At 41.5% G+C, this 20,702-nt stretch overlaps 1 long non-coding RNA gene across 7 annotated transcripts in view; it reads left to right on the top strand.

Annotated features, from left to right (window-relative positions):
- The first annotated feature begins 4,480 nt into the window (after positions 1 to 4,480).
- The window catches only part of LOC140002914 (uncharacterized), a 105,132-nt gene continuing 88,910 nt past the window's right edge, over positions 4,481 to 20,702 (top strand). For 3 of the 7 annotated variants that reach the window (XR_011810564.1, XR_011810565.1, XR_011810561.1), the window contains exon 1: positions 4,483 to 4,644. This is a non-coding gene — a long non-coding RNA (uncharacterized lncRNA). Of the gene's footprint in view, positions 4,645 to 20,702 lie in introns of all 7 variants that reach the window. The other 4 variants (XR_011810566.1, XR_011810562.1, XR_011810567.1 and 1 more) reach the window with 3 other exon arrangements.

Here is a 20,702-nt window from a genome sequence, read left to right as displayed (position 1 = left end):
CCTGCATTGGGTGCCCTTCCTCCTCTCACCCTAATGCTGCTGCGCCCTCGATCCAGCCGAGCACCCTGCATAATATCAAGCACGCTGTCGGATGGGCCCTGTCATTACGTTTTCATTTGATATAGGTATAAAGCCGAGCAGAAGAATATGATACTAGCCTTTTCTTTTTTTTTAATAGGGCTGCTTTTTCCCTTGGTTTGATACATTTTTTTTAAAAAATAGCCTCATCTTCATAGCTCTCAGCACCATCCATTTTAGAGTTTTTTTTCAGGAAGAATTAATTTAATTCTAATTTTAGAGAGCTCTTTAGGTGGCATCTTTTAATTTTCACCTTTTCTGAGGCTTTTGTTGCAGCCTAAGAATGAGCTTACAGTAGGTTAAATCCACGTTCTTAATGAAGCACTTCTTGCTCTGTTTTTTTGTTGTTAGACCACATAGGATATGTTCTGTTGATGTGTGGGGAGTTATGATTAGATGAGAATTTACCTCTGAGGAAGCTCAGATTATCACACATAAAGCATCAGAAATAGAAAAATGATGTGCACAACCATGAAAAAAACAATGGATCTTATCTTTAGCTTTTTTTTTTTTTTTTTTTTTTTTTTCCTAATCACCCTCCAGCATCACTACAGCAGTTAAGTTGCCTCAGGGCTCGCTAGGATTTATAGTTTATTATAACATTGATAAGAGCAGCTGAGCGAACAGTGAACTGGATGTTCGGTAAATATTACTTTGAGTTCATGGCAGAATTTTCATTCGATGTGTTCAAAATTCTCCTGTATTTACACAGTTCACTGCAAAATTGCACTTCATTGACTACTTTGACAAATTGCGTGTGTGCGTTTGTGCTTTTTTTTTCCCCGAGTAGATGCCTGAACTAACCAGTGTAGATCAAACAGCTCTCACTGTGGCTGAAAACACAGTTTGAAGTTTATGTTCTGTCTGTCACATGAATTACATATTTCAGTTAATAAGTTATGCAAATCGTGAATTTTTATGTTCGCCTTTTGTAGTTCTGACTTTGAGTTTTGAATAACATCCAGGCTAATAGTTTGATGGTGAAATTAGGGAATAATTGGGAAGACCAAATCAGTGCTTCTGTGATCTGCCGGTGAATCACTTAGATAAAACTGTTCCCCCTGAATTGTGTTTGTGTCTGATATTTGGACACTCGGTGCCACGTCATTAAGGGATTGCCCTGAGGAGCTTTTCTTTCATTTGCAGGGGAGCAGAATCAAGCCCCCAGTGGGCAGCCCAGCGTTGAGTGGGCATGCCAGCACTACCTTAATGCTACCTAATGGATGTCACCTCAGTGGATTTATGAATCCCATCGCATCTAAATAATGGAGAAGAAGTGATGCAATACCTTTCACCCCTTGTTTTCTGTGTCTTACCAACACTAGAGCATGAGAGTAGTTTCCTGCAATCCAAACTGGCTATTTGAGGGGAATTTTGGTATTCATATTTTTTTTCTAGGCACGGCCAAAGTTAAGAAAGCCTTAGCCAGAATGTTTTTAAAAAAGGTAGGTGAATGAACACAAAAATTAAAACAAAATTTTAATTTCATTAAATTTAATTTCATTTTTTCAAAGCAACAAACCCATTATAAATCCCATTGTGAAGTGCAAGGCTACAAGAGGCTACAACCCCCCACATTACCTGTAAGGAGCTGTGGGTTTGCAGGGCCTGCCCGAGAGCAGGAGATGGTTCCAGACGTGATGCATGCCTCAAGCCCACGCAGGGACACCACCCACGTGTCCATCCTGTCGGAGAGGTCACCACAACACTGACACGGCTGGGCCCGAGTCCACGTGGCAAAGAAACCTCTGTTGTCTTTCCTAAATTCACTCAAAAAATAAAATACAATAAACGGGGAGTTAAAAAAGAGCCCTCATTGATCAGATCTCGCTGGATAACTTAGATAAATGCTCCTATTCTCCCTGTTTCAATAGTGGGGAGGATTTTCTTCCCAGATTTTCCAGAAGAAGGAAGTCTCTTGATACTCTGAGCCAAAGAGGGAAGAAGCAGAGCCCCCCCGGCTCATGCTTCTCTAAGTTAAATCACTTATCCGTGTTTTACCAGCCTTTATCAGAGTTTGTACACTTGCTCCAATTAAATTATTTTTTCTTCAGGGGAGCTCACGAGGCACTTACATAAATTCTCTTAATTTCTGAGTAATGCAGTCCTGACAATCACTTAAGACAGTGTGGTTGATACTGCTGTCAGGGAAGACTCTTTTTCAAAAGAATGTTTTTATAGAATATCACTGTGACACTTCGCTTAGATGGATGTCTTTAGCAGAATTTGATTAATGTAATGTAATAAAAGAGATGCACACTAAAGTGTCTGTACATGTCTTGTTAAGTATGTTTGATTCATTATATGTAGTTCTCCTCACTTCTTTTCTCTTTCCCCAGTTCATTTTTTATCATTTCAATAATATATCTATAAATATGAAAAAGTTGGCACTTTCTTTGACATATATGGCTATTAATTCATAACTCTAAAAAATTGTATCTTTCAACTTGTCACTTTAAAGCTTGTACAGTTTATTACAGTAAGTAACCTGTGTTGGAAATTAGATTTTGAACTTTAGCAAGGAGATAAATAAGCTTGTGGACATAGAAGTTATGGGGAAGATACCTAGATATAGTGCTAGAATAAAATTGCATGAAAAGATCACTTACTCGAAGATGATAATTTCAGAGCTCCCTGAGGATCACATTAAGATTGCGTAGAGGAAATGGGTTTCGGCTTGAATTCCAATAACTTTAATTCCTAGAAATGGTATTATTTCCGTGAATCTTTTTTCCTGGGTGGGTGTGTTTGTCTCATTCTGTAGGCCCATCATATGTTGTAGCAGCACACGATTTCACTGAATACGTGAAATTTACTTTAGGAAGACTCCTTAAAATTAATCTAGGCCACTTTGTCACATTGTGCAGCATCAATCAATCTGGGGAGGAGAAAAAAAAAAAGGGAAATTATCATATCTTTGTTACACAGCTTAAAGCAACTTTTTAAGTGAACCAATTTCCTAATTGGATAACGAAGTGATGGGGAAGCAACGATGTTCCTTAACTCATTGGTTTTGCTTTATTTTGCTCCACTCTGCTTGTTTCCTAGTTGGGAGCTTTTAGGCTCCAGGACTGTTCTTGAGAATCCTTGTGCCAGCAGGATGCTTTCCTCTGGCTGTTTAATCAGGGCATTGGGCATGAAGGGCATGTGTGGAGCATGAGGAGCCCACACCACTGCCATCCAGAGCCCACATTGCTTTAAACAGGGGTAGGTGGAAGCTCTGGGACTGGTGATGGGTGAAGGTGGGTTTGGTGCAGCGGAAAATAGTGCAGTCAGGGCTGCCCAGGAGCAGTGGGAAACCTCACGCTGAAATTGCTGCACAGGTTTGCGAATCACCAAGAGCCTGGGGATTACGCAGCTGGCAGGGTAGACACGGTGGGTAGAGATGTGTGAAATCGCAGCTCCCAGTTGAGGGCAGATGGGCCAGCCGCAGGGAAAGGAAGGTGAGAAAGGTGGAGACACAGCAGGAGGTGCGCCGCTTGGTGCGTGGCATAGGCACCTTTTGCAGCACTGTCTGTCCATTACGTTTTCTGCAAAGCCACAGCTTTACCATTAATGTTCTGCTCTAGTTTCTGGTAGACCAGGCCACATGGCTGTGATAATGTGGGGTGTATTAATCAAGTATGTGTAGTTAACCAGAGAAAATGAGGCACAAGGTTCAATTTGGAGAAGACCTTGAATGGTGTTTCCCCAAGCTTTAAGAAGCACATGCAGATCCCTGAAAGCCCCAGATGCCAAAGCTCCTGCCTCCTGAGCCAGGAGGATGGTCCTGCAAGACACTCACAAGGGAGGACATGAACTCTGCCTGCCAACAACTTTGTGATCGATAACATTTGTTAACCAGACAGGTAAAGAGAGCCCAGCAGGCTTTACACCTTTAACAAGCTGTATCTCAAGGGAGCCAAGCTGGCTGTATTCATTCTTGTCAGCACAACTGTCTTTGGGGAATTATTTGTTTTATAAAACCAGATTGTCAGATTTCTACAGCAGAAGGAAAAGGGAGAAAAAACAGGTTTTGAATAAAAGTGAATAAAACTTCGAGGAATTAAGAGCTCCTATCAGTGGTAATTTTCAACATCTGAGCGTGAGCAGCTGGGGTAGGCACCTGAAACGATGAGCCGGTGGCAGGAGAGAGGAATACTGCTATAAGAAAAAACTTTGTGGACTTACTCATGTCAGTGTGAGCACACCTCCTCTCCAAGCTCACTTGGTAGGTAATGAGAACCAGAAAGGAGCATGCTGGCTCACCCTGGAGGGGGATTACTGTTGCCACTCTCAGCAGGTGTACACACTTAAGCCTCATGTCTCACTTGCCCATGGTGGTGCCTTGGCTTTAGTTGTGGACTCCTGTGACCCTCCGTGAAGTGCCCCCAGGTGTGTGTGGTGCAGAAAGCTTTGATATCAAGCTCAGTGGTGCTGAGGCTTATTAGCCAAGTGCTGCTGGCACAGGTGGGGTGTTCCTGCACCCTGAGCCAGGGTGGGTGCCTTTGTTGGGGCTGACTGCAGGGGAGCTGGGTGCCTGTGCCTCTTGGGACATGGAGAGAAGAAAGTGTGCTTGTTCTTAAGGTAAAAACAGCTACTGGGTGTGGGAAAGCAAAGGTGTGATCTTGTTGTCCTTAAAAACTGGTGAAGACTGTGTTTCCTCTGTGCTGGAAAAGGTTTGAAGTGATTGGTATAGTGGATGTTTAGTGCCTGAGCCCTGATCTTTCTGTTTGCTTTGGTTTCTTTGAGTAAATCTCTTGAACATGCTCTTAAATAAAACAAGCAAATAAGTTTGTTTTAGAGGAGTTAATGTGCTTAGTTGTGTGCTTAATTGTTCTTCTGGTACTGGCCAAGGTACGGAGAAAGCTGCTTTGGATAGTTTCTGGGAGCTGGAATCTTTTCTTTCCATACTCTTGCGAGCAATGACTCCCCTGCTTGCGTGCTAACTAGGGGGATTTATAAGATGGAAGGAAATACTTTATGCAAAATTATTGTAGGTGTGGACCTTTGCATGTGGTTAGAGTTGAAGAAATGGTAACTGGTTCCTGAGGCTGTTTTACAGCAGGAGCAGAGGCTCGCCCTCTGAGATGCCTGTTCCTTAGCAGAGTAACAAGGGCAGTATGGAAAGCGCCTGTTTCTGGTTCAGTCGAGCCCCATAAATGCAATGAGTCAGGTAGTTCGCCTATGTGTACTGAGCTCCAAGCTCATGGAAATACGCTTAAAAACGGTGAAGCTGGAGAAATAAAACCTATCTGGTGGCTGATCAGAAAGCGCAGGGGGCTGCTCTGGAAGGGGCTGGCCGGCTGCCCGTGGTGAGGTGCAGGTTCTTGGGCACCAGGACGGGAGCGGTTTGAAAATGAGGAAGGGGTGTTGCAGGGTGTTGAATTTCTTCTGGAAAGAAGGGTGTGCGTTGTGGTGAGAGCACAAGGGGGTCAGGCAAGAAAACTGTAAACACCTCGCTGACGAGGCTGTTTCCTTCCTTCTTCAGTGCTGACCTCTGGCCTGTTATCTCCCAGCTAGAAGAGAAGTGAGAATTAAAACACGGTGCCCACATATTTGGGGGTGTCAGTCCCTTCTGCACCTGCCAGCCAGGCTGGGACAGAGCCACAGGTGTTTGTGGTCACATTTGTGCTGGAGAAACCTTGAGTGCTGTGTGGAGGCTCCTCAGGTTGCCCCAGGGGGACAGCTGAAGGCCGGGTCTCTTTTCTTTTTCATCTATTTGCTTACTGTGGCCCCCAATTTGTTGCTTGGCAGTCCCCTTCCTTCACCCAAAATGAAAATCTGTGGCTTATCAAACCTCATTTTCTCACAGTGCTTGTGTTTCTAAGTCTAGTCTTATGTCTTAATTGCATGCCCAGTTGGGAGGGGGGAGAAAAAAACCTTTTTGGTTAATTGATTAGTAATTTAGTCTCTGGTGATATGCTTATTTAAGAAATCTGCCTGAGTTATATATGTCAAATGATTCACATAAAAACAACATCAAGTGAATCATATATAAAAATGACATAATTGCTATTAAACTTAGAAGCCATATGTGTGGCTGAGGAAACTACTTTATTGGCTTTAGTAACTTATATTTTTTTCCCAAAGCCAGTTCTGCTCTTGTGAACAGAGAAGGCATGTTTATGTGTAGGAAAATAGCCCTTACGTGTGTTATTTGGGGAAGTAGGTGGATATTCTGGCAATACAGGAAAAAGAAATGTGATTTTGAGTGTCGGGAAGCTGAGAAAGGGGTCTGTTGCCTTTTTTTTTTTTTTTATCAGCAAGATTAAACAGCAGCTCTAGCAAATGCACCATCTGAGATTTTATTGCTCTCTGTTATTTTTAGTACTCGGAGGGAGATTAAATGAAATCCGGGATTATTTCAGCCAGTGTTAAACTTTTTATTGCTCATTTCTGCTATCAGGCTTGGGCTGACCCAGTTGGATGGGTCCTTACAGAAGGTGGGCTCTCCTCTGCCAATGCCTGGACAGTGCAGCTCTTTTATGCACCTTTTCTTACAGGGAAGTTGAATATAGCAACAGCAGAAGTAAATATAGATGTGAACATGGCTAGTCTTTTGTTTGATGTTACTTGGTTCTCAGAAATTCCTTAAAGTTTATTGTGTATTGAACTTCGTACGTGCAAACTGTATTTCACATGTGGCTTAGCACCCATATAGTCTCTGTGGGATCATGGGTTTGTGTCACTTGCCTGGGTGTTTCGGAAGGTTATTTTTATTTCTTTTAAAGATGTCTTGAAATAAACCTGAACTGACTTAGTTTTGCATTTCTTTATTAGAAGAAGACTTAAAAGGCCTTTTTAGTGTCTGGATTTAATTCTAATCTTTATATTAAAAACAAAAGAACACCTTAAGGAAGCTGACTTGATGCTTGTCACTGGTGGTTTCTTCATTTTATCCCTTCTCGTAGGGTGGTGCCTTTCACATTAGTCACAGCCCCAGACATGTTGATATACGCAGTAAGGAAGGCTTAAGGTGGTGGTGATGAATGGCTCTTGTAGCACTCTTAAGCAGTTAATCTTAGCATGAAGAAAAAATCCTGGTCTTGCTTCTGCAGGTTTCAGAGATCCTGCAGTCTTCAGGGTGGGTTTTGTGGATTTGTGAGCGTACTGGCCAGCTGGTGCTGGCATGGTTTTAGCTCCAGCCACCAGCAAGGCCCGCTCGATGAAGAGGAGGGGGCAGCAGGCAGCTACTCAGCTCTGACAAGGCTGCCCATGTCACCAGCACTGAGGGATGGGGTATCTTCACAATGTGAAGAAAGGCCTTAATATTTTCTGTAGTTACCACCTGGTAAATAGACTTTCAAAAGCCTCTCCCAGCAGTGTCTTTATGAGCTGTGTTTGAACAACATTCCCTATATTTTGGGTACCCGGACTGCCCTATTGGTCTGTCCTGAAAGCATGCTGCTACCATGGTGAGCATGCTGCTCATCCCGGCAGGAGCAAGTGAGTCAAGGAAGCAGGGATTATGCTGTCTAATCATGCTCTGAAGTCACTGATGTAGGGGGAATGAGCTTGGACCAGAGTGGCCGCTGCAGCACTTCTGCAATGGGAAGAAGAGCGTGGTGTGTAAACACTCGGGGCCTGCTGCCTTGTGGCTGTGACTCAGCCCTCCACTCAGTGTGGGGCTGGCACGGGAGCCCCAAACCTTTCCCTGGCCTCTGGTTGCTGCCACTTTTATTTCTGCCAGCCTTTTCTGGGAGGTGACTGTGGGGAAATGAGTAGGGCAGAGGAAGAGGAGAGCTGTCAGCATGTCCCACAGCTCTTTGTGGGGTCAGGCATGCAGGCCTGCTCCTTTTTGAGACTGTTATCTAGGAGATGCTGGCTGTTCGGGTAGGACTGCCACTGAACTTGTCAATATGCAGACAGAGCTTTTGTTGCGAAAAGTAAATGCAGCTGGTTTGCCTAATTATTCAAAGAAAAAAAAAGGGTGTGTGTGAAATGGATGGACATCAGGCCAGGTGGGGAGCTGTGAAGCAACTGATGGTTCTCTCTTGTTGTAAGCTTCCCAAATAGAAACGCATCTGAATGGAGACTTGGTATCAGCGGTCATGAATCTTTTTGATTTTGGGAGCTCTTACCATTTGTGTCTGAATTCAGGTTCAGAGCTGAGTCATTCCTTCTGCTCCTCTTCCCCCAGTGACTTTCCATGCTGCTTCATTTTTCCCAGCTACACATTACTCCAGAGCAAGACTGTGCTCACCGCAAGCAGTGAAAACAGCTTGTGACTTCCTCGGGAAGAGGAGAACGTGCTCCGAGCACTGTACTGCCATGCAGCCCATGGTGGTGATGAGCTTTGAGGAAGCAGCTCAGGACAAGATATGGGACAGCTGGAGCATCAGCACTGCCAGGCTTAGTGATAGATCCAGCTAAAGTGGAAATAACACACAAGTGTTTTGTAATCTCCCTAGTGCTCAGTTTAGCAAGGCAGAAGGTTGAACAAAGCTGAAAGAGCCAGTGTCAGGAGCTATTCTTCCGTGCTTTGTGTTTTCACCTTGTTTGGTATTGGCACAGCATGGAACAGCACGAGAGAGACAGAGAAAAACACCTTTCAGAAGAGGAAAGGGGCCCCCGTATAATGAAGAGTTCAACCGAAATAAGGGTAGGGGGGGTGGAAATTTTTTTGCATGCCAGATTTCTTGCCACTTTCAAGCTAATCCTTTCAGTTCACTTCAATACAGTCACTGAAGTAGCTTAGAAAAAGAGAGGAAAAGATCTTTGATATGCTAGATCAACCAAAGTTTAAAAAATCTCTCTTTGTATATGCCATTTATAATGCAAATCTCAAGTTGGCATTTTAGGCTCACTTAGTGCTGTTACTGAAGTACCTTGGAATACAAAGGCTGGAGATAGAGGGAGATCCCAAATGACAGAGTGCCTTTGATAGTTCAATAATAAATTTAAAAAAATATATTAAATTTCCTCATTCCTCTAAATACCTCCTACCTCCACAGTTAGAGTGAGACAGATAAAGCAAATATTACTGTTACAGAGGTGGAAGTTATGGGTCTAAGTCTTCTATGAGGTTGAACTCAGCTTTACCAGCATGTCCCTGGGAAGGATTTGACCCTGGCTGGGGCATCCTGCAGCTTTCCTCCTACTAGGGAGAAAGTGTCTGCGTTAGCTGTGTTTGCTTAGTCAGTGAGCAACCGGTTAAGTATTCTTCTGGAAAGAAGCCTAATTTTTAAGAGTCGCTTTCCCAAATATATAACCTGATTTCTTTCCCTTGTGTTCCCAACATTTAAGCACTGATTAAATGTCACCAAAGATAATAGGAGAAATGCTCATGACGGCCAGCCTATTTTAAAATAGCATGGGCATGCTTAAAGCAATAAGTAATTTTGCCTCTGTTACACAGTGTGCTTAATGCATACTTAAATTCATCTGTAGGCAAGTTAGATACCTCATTTCTAGATCCAGCTTGCTCAAAGAGGGGATATTCTGGGATTTGCCCCGCTGAATTTCACACAACTTATCCAAGGAAAGTAGCTGTTAAAGATGTGCACTGTGGCCTCCTGTCCCATGGTGCAGGTATCAGGATGATCCTGTCCACCTTGCGAATCCCAGCATTGCAGTGCTGTGAGGGTGGTGGGTAACTGGTCTGCAGCTTGTTACCTGATCACATGCTTGGCTTCCAAACCTTGTTATCTCCCTGTGTGATGTAACAAGGGCTGAGGCAGGTTTCTCTGTGAATTTACAACCCAGTTTGCTGGGAATGGTCTTCTCATCGCAGACCTGCAGCACAAGGTGCTGATTTAAGCAACTGGCCAAGCACCTACAATTTCCCCTGATACATATATAGATTTGGGTTGAAAGAGTGTTATTTTAAAATAGCTCTACAGCTGTTTGCTGCTGCTCTCAAGAGCATCTGCCCATTGTTGTCTGTGTCACATGGAAGTCAGTAAGGTCCTTGGTGAAGCTGTGATGCACTTGGTAGCTCAGCTACCGTAGAGTGGATCTGGACTCTATTTAATATTTCTAAGAATCCTTGTATTGCAGACATTAGAGTGAATAAAGAAATGTAGCTGAGAAGTAAAATACATCTTGATGCATGAGTTGGTTTTCCTTTCCACCCCCTGCTTAGTGCTAATGTCCTCTGTGTCTGTTGAGAAACTGCTGTGACGTAAGAGTTGAAACATGGTTCAGAGGAGCAGCAAAGAAAACACATCTTCTGGAAGTCAAAGTGTCAAGCTCGTGTTTTTGTTTTATTTCTTTATTTTTGCTACTGTGTGTGTATTTTGTTTTAATGGAAAATATCACTTAAATCACCATGATAGTCTATGACAGGCTGCCTTCACAGAAATTGTGAGTCTTTTGTGGAATCTGGTAAATGATAGGCGAAAAAATGTGTCCTCTAACTAAGCTGTTACTGATTATCTTGGTGCAATGTACAGATTAAGGGCCTGATCTAAGGACCACTGGGGTCAATTGGCTGAAGTGGACTTTGAATCAAGTCTTACGAGTGTTCAGTGTATACTGTAGTGGAGGGTTATGAGGACGAGGGCAGCACACTTTCCTCTCCAGTAAGCTTGAAATACGCCAATTGAAATTCTGAAGTAGAGTTGGTTTTCTGACTCGTATTGAAAACCCCTAAAATGGTTACATAAGGGTTATTTTTAATATGCAATATGAAAGATATTCAGCTGGGTGTACAGATGTGTGATTATTAGTAGCATCTCAAGAATGTGACTTTTCAGGTGTAGGAGCTGGTATTTCAGAGTTGCTTTCTTTTTTGACAAACAGGTGCTTCAAACTTGCTGCCTTTGAAAATCCTGTGATCTGAGTCCACAAAACTGCATGTTTTACCACATCATGGTGATTCTATTGCCTATTTCAGGCTGCCATGGAAAAACTTGAGGGGGAAAATATAAATAAAATATGCCCAAGCGTGCAAGTCAATGATCTGTGTGTTAAGCCTATTGGCACATACAGGACAATTTTATTGCATGACCTACTGGTTAAAAACATCAAAAATATAAGTCAAGTCATTTGAAGAACTGCTGTTTAGTGAGTTAGAATGAATGAAGTCTTTATTGAGTACATGCTTTCGGATTCATCGCTGGTTCTGTTCTAGTCATGCCCTATCCTAGTCTTTAGTGCCCCAGGCAGTCTTTTTGAGGACACTTGACCTGCCAGTCATATTTCAGAAACTACTGATATGGTACTTGCTGATTTAGTTTAGATTCCAAACAGGCTAGCTGCTGGATTACAGACTAATGACCCATCAGATGCTAAAGGCAAAGGCTTAAAGTGCACTAGTGAATTAAGCCTCAACATTGTCTGAAGGGAAGAATTTATTATGTCATTAAATTTGATTCAATAAGTTTCATTTCTTTAGATGCATTAAACTAAGCAAGAAGCGAGGAATTAATGTGACAGATACACCATTTTGATTCTCTCCAGGTGAAGTGTTGGTATTTAGGTACAGCACCAAGGGATGCTATTTTGTAGAATTTTAGCTGTGTTGATAGGAACGAGAGGTTGGGAAAACTGCATAGCTGGTTAACCAACCATGGAGGACTCAGACTAGGTTCACTTGAATATATGCTTCAGTTGGTAAATACATAGGAAAGTGAGGCTTGCCTGATTTGATGATACCCTCGGTGAGGTTTCAGGGGCTTTCCATCAAATATCAAATCCTCAGTGGTGTAAAGATATTAGTAGTAACTTATAGATGGCACTGGGATTTAATGAAAAACTTAATACAAGCACATAATGTGATGAGTCAAACAGGGATTGCAGCTTGACTCTCAGAAGACTATCATAGTGATCTGAAGGAAAAATCCTGCATAATGCAAAGATCACTTTAAAACATAAAAAAAAAAAAAGGAGAGATTAAACATTTGGTGTTTTATCTATCTGCATATGTCTCCTAGTTGTGTTACAGCAACAGAAAAAGTGTTTATAAATAATAACAAAGATACTTCAGGAAAATGTTAGGATTTCTGCCTGTAGATTTTGTCACTCATCTCTCAATATCTGATGAAGTTCTGAGTTCTTCAAGATGTTTTTATGTTATAGAGGTGATCATGATATCAGGAAAGCAGTAAAAAGCTTACAGGGATAGGTGCAATATGTAATTTTGCTCATTTTCTTTTATATCGTATAGTAGGATGGTAAAAGTGGATATTTTTTGACTTTGGAAATCAATTTAAACATCGTTAGATTATATTTAATGAATTATGTACTTTATTACAAATATTAAGTTGCACTGAGGCATTGTGAACCATATATGTTTATATGACAGCAGATCTGGGATTAGGAATTTTTATTAGACTATTTTAATCACTTTAATACAATTCATAATCAAAGAGTATTTAATATTCTAGTCTCAAAATTAAAATTGACCTACTAGGCTGATAATTTTTTCCTTTAGCAGAGACTACTCTCCCTAAAATGTGATAGCTTTTCCTTGTGAGTTAAAGTGGAAAAGGGTCATTCTGATTTATGTTTGTACGCAGGTGCTATTCTCCCCTCCCACCCCCAACACTGCAGAAGTCACCACTGTGCTGAAACTACTTTCCACTGTAATCAGGATAATTTCAAAACCAAGCAAAAACCAGATATATGTCCACAGTCCTATTTATCATTAGGCTAACCTCATTTTCATCTGATGGAAAAACATACATAATTCAACTGACCACTGCAAGATCTTAATCTCCTTGATGCGTTTCTGAAGAACTGAAGCCTGGAAATTCTTACAGCTCCAGGAGAGCCAGCAAAACATTCAGAAAGTTTTTCACCTCCCTCATCGAAAAGCTCTTAATTAGTGTGATAGTGCTAGGTAGGTGTCTGTAAGTTGTCTTAGGCTGGTATGAAGCTCTGCTTTGCCTCTTTTTTTGTTGTTGTTTGTTTCTGTGTGTCTGTGGTGTGTTTGTGTGTGTGTGTTGTTTCTTTTTAAATTTGAATGAGAAATTCTGCTGTGACTTGGGCAAAAGAGTGGACTTCAGGACATAGTAGACCAAGGAATCTCAGTGTACATCAACACAACAATTTTTGCTATTCAAATCGGTGTGTTTGAGACTAAGACAGAGACTTCAACAGCCTAGCATTTTCTGAGGACTTGATTTAGCATTTATAAGACAAATTTTTGGAATCTCAGGAGCTGCTGTGTAGTGGAGCTGTTTGTCAGCTTTCCTACCCTCCTCCGTTCTGGCATTTTTTGTCAGAAGCCCAAATCGGAGCCATCTGCAGTGCTTTGCTTGGACCTTTGCAGGCTTGTTCTGACATTTTCCATGGAGAACTGTAAGGAAGCTCTGAACTGGCATTAAGAAAATTAACCAAATTCTAGTATGGTTCTTAAAAAAACAAAAAAGGGTGAAACATGCTATTTAAATGTAGAAGGGTGTATAGTTGTCTTTGGGCATCATCTGTAGCATCCTATATTGGTTGCCTTCCAATGTTGCCACTGCTGGTGCAGTAGGACCCAGTTTGTCAGGAAGCGCCTGCAATGGCATGGGGAAAAACCTGCTTGCAGAAGTTCTGACTGCATTTATTTTTAATTTAGGCGACCACCTAAATTAAGCCCAAGGTATGGTTCTTTTATGTAAGTGGCCAATGTGTGGCTACCCACAGTGCTCCTGCCAGGCATGAGGGGTAACACTATCTGGGTACAAGGGTGATGAATAAAAGAGAGGAATGTGGAGCCACAGGTGGCCTCAGCATGCTTCTCCTCCTTTTGTTAGTCAAAAATGTTGAGTGGTCGTAGAGCTCTTATAGAGAAGGCCACAAAAGCATTAGAAGCTGTCTGTCCTAACTCCACAAAATATCTGTATTTTAAAACATCCATCAGATTCCTTCTTAGCTGGATATAAAAATGGGAATTGGATTTGAATGTCCAGATCCTTCTTGGATCTTGATATAAAAATGGGAATCTGCAAATGAGATCAAACTCAGTTTCATACAAATGACTCCATGTAGTCCTGATGAAACTGTATTCTTCTAACTTCACATCGGGGATGATATTTACCTAGCCTATGGTGATGTTAAGCAATTGTTGCTTCTAGAGTAGCATGCTTCATTATGGATCTTATCTCTGCATGCTTGCCTGCTGTATCGTATAATACAGCATGTTGTCAAGTGGCTTCCTCTGTGTGGCAAAGATTTGACAAACTGGACTTGGAAGTTGGGGGGTGGTGCACTAGGAAATGAGATATGCAGAAAAGGAATGTTTTTTACCAACTTCTGACTGTATGTGAAACTTTGCAGCTATTCTCCAGAAAAGAGTAGTAATCTGAGGCTGCTGGAAAAATGAGAACCAAAAATTCTCTCTTCCATGAGAACAGTGTGAGAAGGGACTAAGAAAGCTGAGCAATAATATCTGAAGACCACCTTAAACTCTTTGCCTTTTCAAAGCCAGTCCCATTTCAATCAGTACTTAGGAATTTTAAGCAAGACTTTTTTTATAGCATTACAAGTACTCATTCATTTCTCTTCTTTGACTACTAAATAGATATCCTGTGGTAGAAATGAGCTGAAAGCAAAAGAGAAAATGTCTTTCTAGATTACTCTTGTCACTTGTCCATCGATCAAACTCTGATGTGCTATGCAAACATTGGGTAAAAGGATCCTTGCTAGTGAATATGAATTTGACTTATGTGTGTCAGTTACCTTAGTTGTCTTTGTGATTTCTTCAATATTTTCAGAGGATGCTATTCCAAAAGCACTCTCAGCTTTTGAGTGCTTTTTAAGTGTTAGCTTGCAGGAAAGGAAATGGGGGTTAAAGCAATGCTCCCATTTTACAGAAAGCAAAACTGAGGCATGAAGGATCCCAGCTGGTCAAAATACTAATATTTTCTGATAACAAAAAAAGGACTTTTTCTGGAAATTGCATGCTGTTTGTAGAGGGCAGAACATGTTTTGCCTTTGTTTTGTGTTAAATAGTTTTTTCTCCTTTCCTGTCATGGAACTAATTCAAATTGTTGCTAAAGGTATACTTTACTTATGTATATGTACTTGGCATCTGTTTGTTTTAGCAAAATGTGAGTGTATAAGTGTGTTTTTATATCCTATTTGCCCTTGTGCACTGTAGTCCTTCATTTGTTTGTTTTTTCTCTGTATTCAGGTACTTAATTAAAAATTATTCAGCTTTACAAACCTGTAGAGTCAGTTAAAAGAGAAGGAGGAAAAAAAAATTGTCGGGTGGGTTTTCTTTCCCAGATACACAGTACAGATTTATCATCAGCTCTCAGTAACGGGAGGAAAGCTAAACACAAAGACAACAAGCCTAAATGATAAAATGTGTTCTTTTTTATAGTGGGTGACTTTAATTTCAAAAAGGGAGTTTCAGTTACCTATTTCATAATGCTTCACTTGGTCCTAGGTATTTCAGGTAGATTAATAGCCTGATGTAGCATGCCCAGTGTGAAATCAGTGGTGCGGTAGTGTTACCTTGGATGGCAGAAGTACAAGGTACAAACTTCATATTCCTGTTTTTCTCTTACTTGCGTGTTGTCTCCCACCTTTTGGTAAACTTTAAACATTTTACAGTTCTAGTAAGGTTATTATTGGGGTTGCTTGATTAAAATATATATGGAGAGAGGGAAAAGGGAAAAAGGTTATTATTTTGGACTAGGTTGAACTCTAGGAGTTCTTGGCTGCTTTGTTTTAGTAAAATATCAATTAATCACATACAAAGGTGGAGTATATATATGGTGTTTATCTACCCACTGACCTTAAATGTTTTTCCTACTTGTGTTCACTACCTTTCTGTGGCCATTCCCTTTCTCTCCTTGTTGCTCCTTTGAATGGCAGCACAACACTGGAAATGATTTCAGAAAGTAATGCTCATAGAAGGATATTTCCCTTCAAGTTCATGAGATCAAATGCTGGTGTTGATTACAAAAGAATAAACCTATTGCCCTCCGCAGGGGTGTGTTGATGTAATACAGCCATAAAAGAGCACCGTTTGTTTAGCCTAGCAACAATGATGACTAAGAGGGGTCATGATGGCCCTGTGTAAAAATAGGGACATAAACACTAAGAAGGGTTGAGTGGTTTAAGTTAAATGACGGTATTGGCATAAGAACAAATGAATATTCAAGAGCCATAAATAAAATTGGAGCTGAGATTAGGAGGCCTCAAATCATCAGGGGAGTGAAGTTCTAGAAAATCTTTTCCATGGAAATCGTGGGGTTAACCAACTTAACTGGTTTGAAGATGAAGCTAAATAGTTTATGAAGAGCATGATATGATGTGCTTTTTTTGGGATAGCAAGGGACAAGGCTCCGTAACCCAGAACTGAAAAAGATTTCCTGTGTTTCTATAAGCAAAACTTGGCCTATCCAGTCTGTAGTGCTTCCACTTAAGATGATGTATTTACATTAACCCTTTGCGCTGAGTATGCCCAAGCTGCCTCTCTGAAGAAGGGTGTTGCCTTTGAAGTCTGCCATCCTCGTGCAGTATAGCTCTACTGTAGGGTGTTTGAAATGAAATTAAGCAAGAGCCCTGCCTGTTTCCCTTGGGATGCAGAGGGGTTATGCTGGTGATTCTCACCCCAGCACTGGGTGAGGCTGGGAGGGATCTCTTCCATTGTGTGGTGGTGACAATGACCCCCTGGTTCCCAGCCTGATGCTGGCCCCATGGTGATGAGGTTCCCGTATGTGGGGCTGGGCACAGCATCCCTATATGTGCTCTGCTGGGGAGCGGGGATAAATTAAAGATGGTTTCAACTTTAAATTTCCTTGCTCTCTTGGGGGTGAAATATAATCCTTGCCCTTGCTCTAACACATCCTTTGTGGTTTAATTTAAATGGTGATTTTTACAGTGACATGTGATGTTCATCTGCTAACCTTTTACCCAATATGTTCAATTTAAAGAAGCATTGAATCTCTGAACGTGCCTCTATCTATAGACAGAAAAGCATGCTGCAAGGTAGTTTACCTACTTAGGTTGGTACCTAAGAGCTTGTAAACAAATTCATAAATTTGTCATGCTGATTATAGTGTTGGCAAACACAATGGTTGATCATGTTATAAATGTTTATCAACACCCGCACTCACCCACCTGCTAAGAGGTGCTACGCTTTAATGAAATTGTTTGAATATCAAGGCTGGTTGCTAAGATACAATGTTCTTGTTACCAGGGATGTGATGCTTACAGATTTCTGTTATCAAATAATGATTAGAGATGTGCTAACCTCAAGGTGCTCGGTGCAGTGAAAGGTTTACTGAGCCACAAATTAGTAAACTGTCTGCCTGAGCAGACACTTACAGAAGGAGCACATGTGCATCAAACTTACTGAGCTGACATTTTTAAAGAAGACAAGATCTGGCAGTGTAAATGTTCCTATAGATGATGAAAGACTGTCATAGGAAATGTTTACATGATCTGTTGCCTAGCACAATGTCTTCGTGCCATTTTTTTTCCCAACTTAGGTTAGTGTTGAAATCTCCAAGTCAAATAATTGCTTTCTTCTTGCTTACTAAAATGTCTCCCAGCACTCACCTCCTGAAATTACACGGTGGTTTGTGAATGCTGATTCCTGTTTTCTATAGGGCACACAAAGAAGGAAACAAAGATGTGTAATAAAATGGCCAGCATGCAGGTCTGGTGGGCAGAAGATCTAATTTCTGGGTACTGTGGTGGATTCTGGGTTGGAAGCTTTCTTAAAGTTAAAAACACAACGAAATGTTAAAGATGACAAACATCAAATATTGATAATGTTTTCTTTTTAATGTAGGTGCTCTGAGCTCTCTGATTTGCTAATGCACTTTGTAATACGGTATAAATATTGTACTTCATTTTATTCTTTTTAACAAGTGCATTTCAAAGTTATTAACCATCAAAGAAAATAATGAATAGCACGGTACAGGTGATCAAAAGGATTTTTCTCACACTGCTGAAGTGCTAAGTAATCTTTAAGTGTAATTGTTGATCTTGTTATTGAATTAAGGTTCAAGCTGTATTTACAGTACCTGCATTAGCATGAATTTGAGTTTAAAGCCAATTCAGCTGAAATAATCTGAATTGTGAGCAGAGTTCAGGGTTGCCTGTGGGACTCCATATTTTTACATCATCACTAATTGCTTATTTTGGTGTAAAGAGATGTGCTTGTCCTGGTCCTGTGAGCAACCTTTGTAGCTACTTCACATGAAGCTCCTATTGCTATACCTGAAAATCTGCTGGCAATTAAATTCAACTTGGTGCTCTTCTGGCAGACAGGTTAACACTTTAAAATTATAGATTTTTCACAAAAAAAAGTCAGCAACAACTTACTACAGTTATAATTTATGACATTAAGCTTACCCCTTGGATGTAAAATCTATACTTTATGAAATGATACAAGACTACATCCTACAACAGGCTCTTAACATAACCCATGTTCTACCTACGCTGTGTGGGATGTTCAGACAAATAATCGCCTTCAGCAGATGCCTTTGTCATAATGAGTGTGATAGTTTATGGAAGAACTGCTGATTTCTAATGCTTGCTTTAAAACCCAGGAATAATTTAGGCTGCATTGATGCAATGTGCTGAGCGAATGAGGTGTGCTGACCTCTCTGTTTCATTTCTAGATGATGGCAGTGAGTCTGTCGCAGGAGAGTACTGCTACCGCGGTTATCTCTCATCCTGCCCCCAGTGGGGCTGGGAAAAGGGACTGATGGCCCTCAGAGTTCCTGAAGTGATGCAGAATTTCTAATTTCTGTTGCTTGAACTGAGGTAGGAGAAACTGAAATCTGGCCTGTATGGGAATGGATTTGCACTGTGGCTTGTGTTCACCTCAGGACAGCTGATCCCCTTGGCCTGCTCTCCCACCTGTTCCTCTGCCTTACCGAGCTGGTTTTCACTGAGCTTGGACCTGCATTGAATTTTATGACTGTGCTATAATATTTCTGTCATTTTTCCTTTTCTGAAATAGATATGATTCAGTTATACACAACATTTCCTAAAGCATTGCTTCCCTTTCAACACCAGTGACCAGCAAGCTAGATCCGTAGCTGTGGCCACTACTGCGGGAGAGGTGTACCGAAATGCCTTGAAATAACATCAAAACACAGATGTTCACCTGGCCATTTACAACAGTGTAGACACTTTATCTGCTGCAGCTGTCTACGAGGTGGGAAGAATTTTTTTTCCCTTTAAGTTTGTTGTAGTGAGTGATTTACATTGCATAGATTATGTTGGGATATACTGTGTCAGGTGGCATGACCTGATATAACCCAACTTAATGCAACACATATGTTTAGATTGTGTTACACATTAAGAAAAATTCCCTGAGAAGCTGTCAGGAGCAGGTGATTTCTGTAAATGGAAAATATTTGCACAGTGATATTTTATACGAGTCAAAATTGAAAGGTGTATAAAACCTTAGCATAGATTTAGGAACCTTAGCCACGTTGACTTTGGTGGGGCTAAAACTCCTAAATGCTACAGTTCCCTTTGGAAATAATATTTTATCATCAGATGTCAGGTTGAAAATTTTGCAAAATCTTGCTTTCATTATAGTAAGAGCTTGTCAGTTCTGAGCTGATGGAGTTGCAGTGGTGTAAGAGGGCAGAAAGTGAGGTCAAAATGAAGTGACTTGTAATTAGAAATAAAGCAGACTGGCTTGTGTGAATTCCTTGCATCCTGGATTGTTGTTTTTCCTTTTGAAATCTTGTGTGCTCGATCAGTTCTCCTTTTGGAAATCATACTCGATAGGAATGTGGGCCGAAGTGCAAGGTTTACATTTCACTCCGAGATGACTATGTTGAGGTACCCAACTCTAAATTTGGAGGCTCATATGAAATATTTTTTTTAAAAATTGGTGTCACAAATAGGAGCCTAAATTTAAGTTGCTAAGTTCATTTGGGAATCTAAATATAAATGTTCTGCTTTTTGAATGTGCTGAGCACCCTGCAGCTCCTGCAGGCTCCATTGAGACGTTGCTGTGGTGTAGGATGCCTCTCCTAAGCGCACCCCATCCTGGGGGAGGCTCATGCGCGTGTCTATCGCACGGCTGTGCGTAGCTTGGAGAGTAAAAAGGATCACAGAGCCTGGGATCTGAAAGGCAGAAAATGCCCACATGACCTTAATTGTGCACACATGTAGTGGCCTGCTCGTGTGTATACGTTTTTGGTTTGGTCACGTACTTCACCATCCTCGATGGGGGAAATGCTCGCAAGGGTGATGCGAGGGAGGCAGGGGGTTACAGCGAGACAGATGTTGTGTGGGGGAGAGGGAGAAGCAAACAGCCTGCAGTCTGAGAAGCCAAACTTCCATACTCTGAACTCTATCATGTGGGCTCTTTCCTGGACCAGCTGCTGCTTCACGTGTCTGAAAGCAAAGCCAAGGCACGGTGCGCTGCCCTTGCGGGGTGTCTTCACCTGTGGCCTGGGTGTCTGCGCGGGAGGTCCTGGATGCAGCTCTGTCCAGGGGCTCCTCCAGCACTGAGCCCTTGCAGCACCTCATCTGACCTTGGCCAGCATCTTCTCTCCCCTCCCTATCCCCTTCTAGCAGCCTCTGTTTCTCTCTACCCAGGTTTGCCCTCTGACAGTTCAAGGTTTATAAAGAATAGAAAAAAATCTCTCTAAAACTCATGATGTATGTAAGAACAACCTTCCAAAGGCCTCTAGGCTGGCCACAGTTAAATGGGTGATGCTAGACAAGAGTTACTCTTGTTTCCAGTGGATCTCACCTTCCAGCTCTGAGCAGTGGTGGGC

Source organism: Anas platyrhynchos, chromosome 7 (assembly GCF_047663525.1).
Source record: "Anas platyrhynchos isolate ZD024472 breed Pekin duck chromosome 7, IASCAAS_PekinDuck_T2T, whole genome shotgun sequence".
NCBI lineage: Eukaryota > Metazoa > Chordata > Aves > Anseriformes > Anatidae > Anas > Anas platyrhynchos.
The sequence above is the reverse complement of the archived record's forward strand: the minus strand, read 5'-3'. Positions and strand labels throughout refer to the sequence as shown.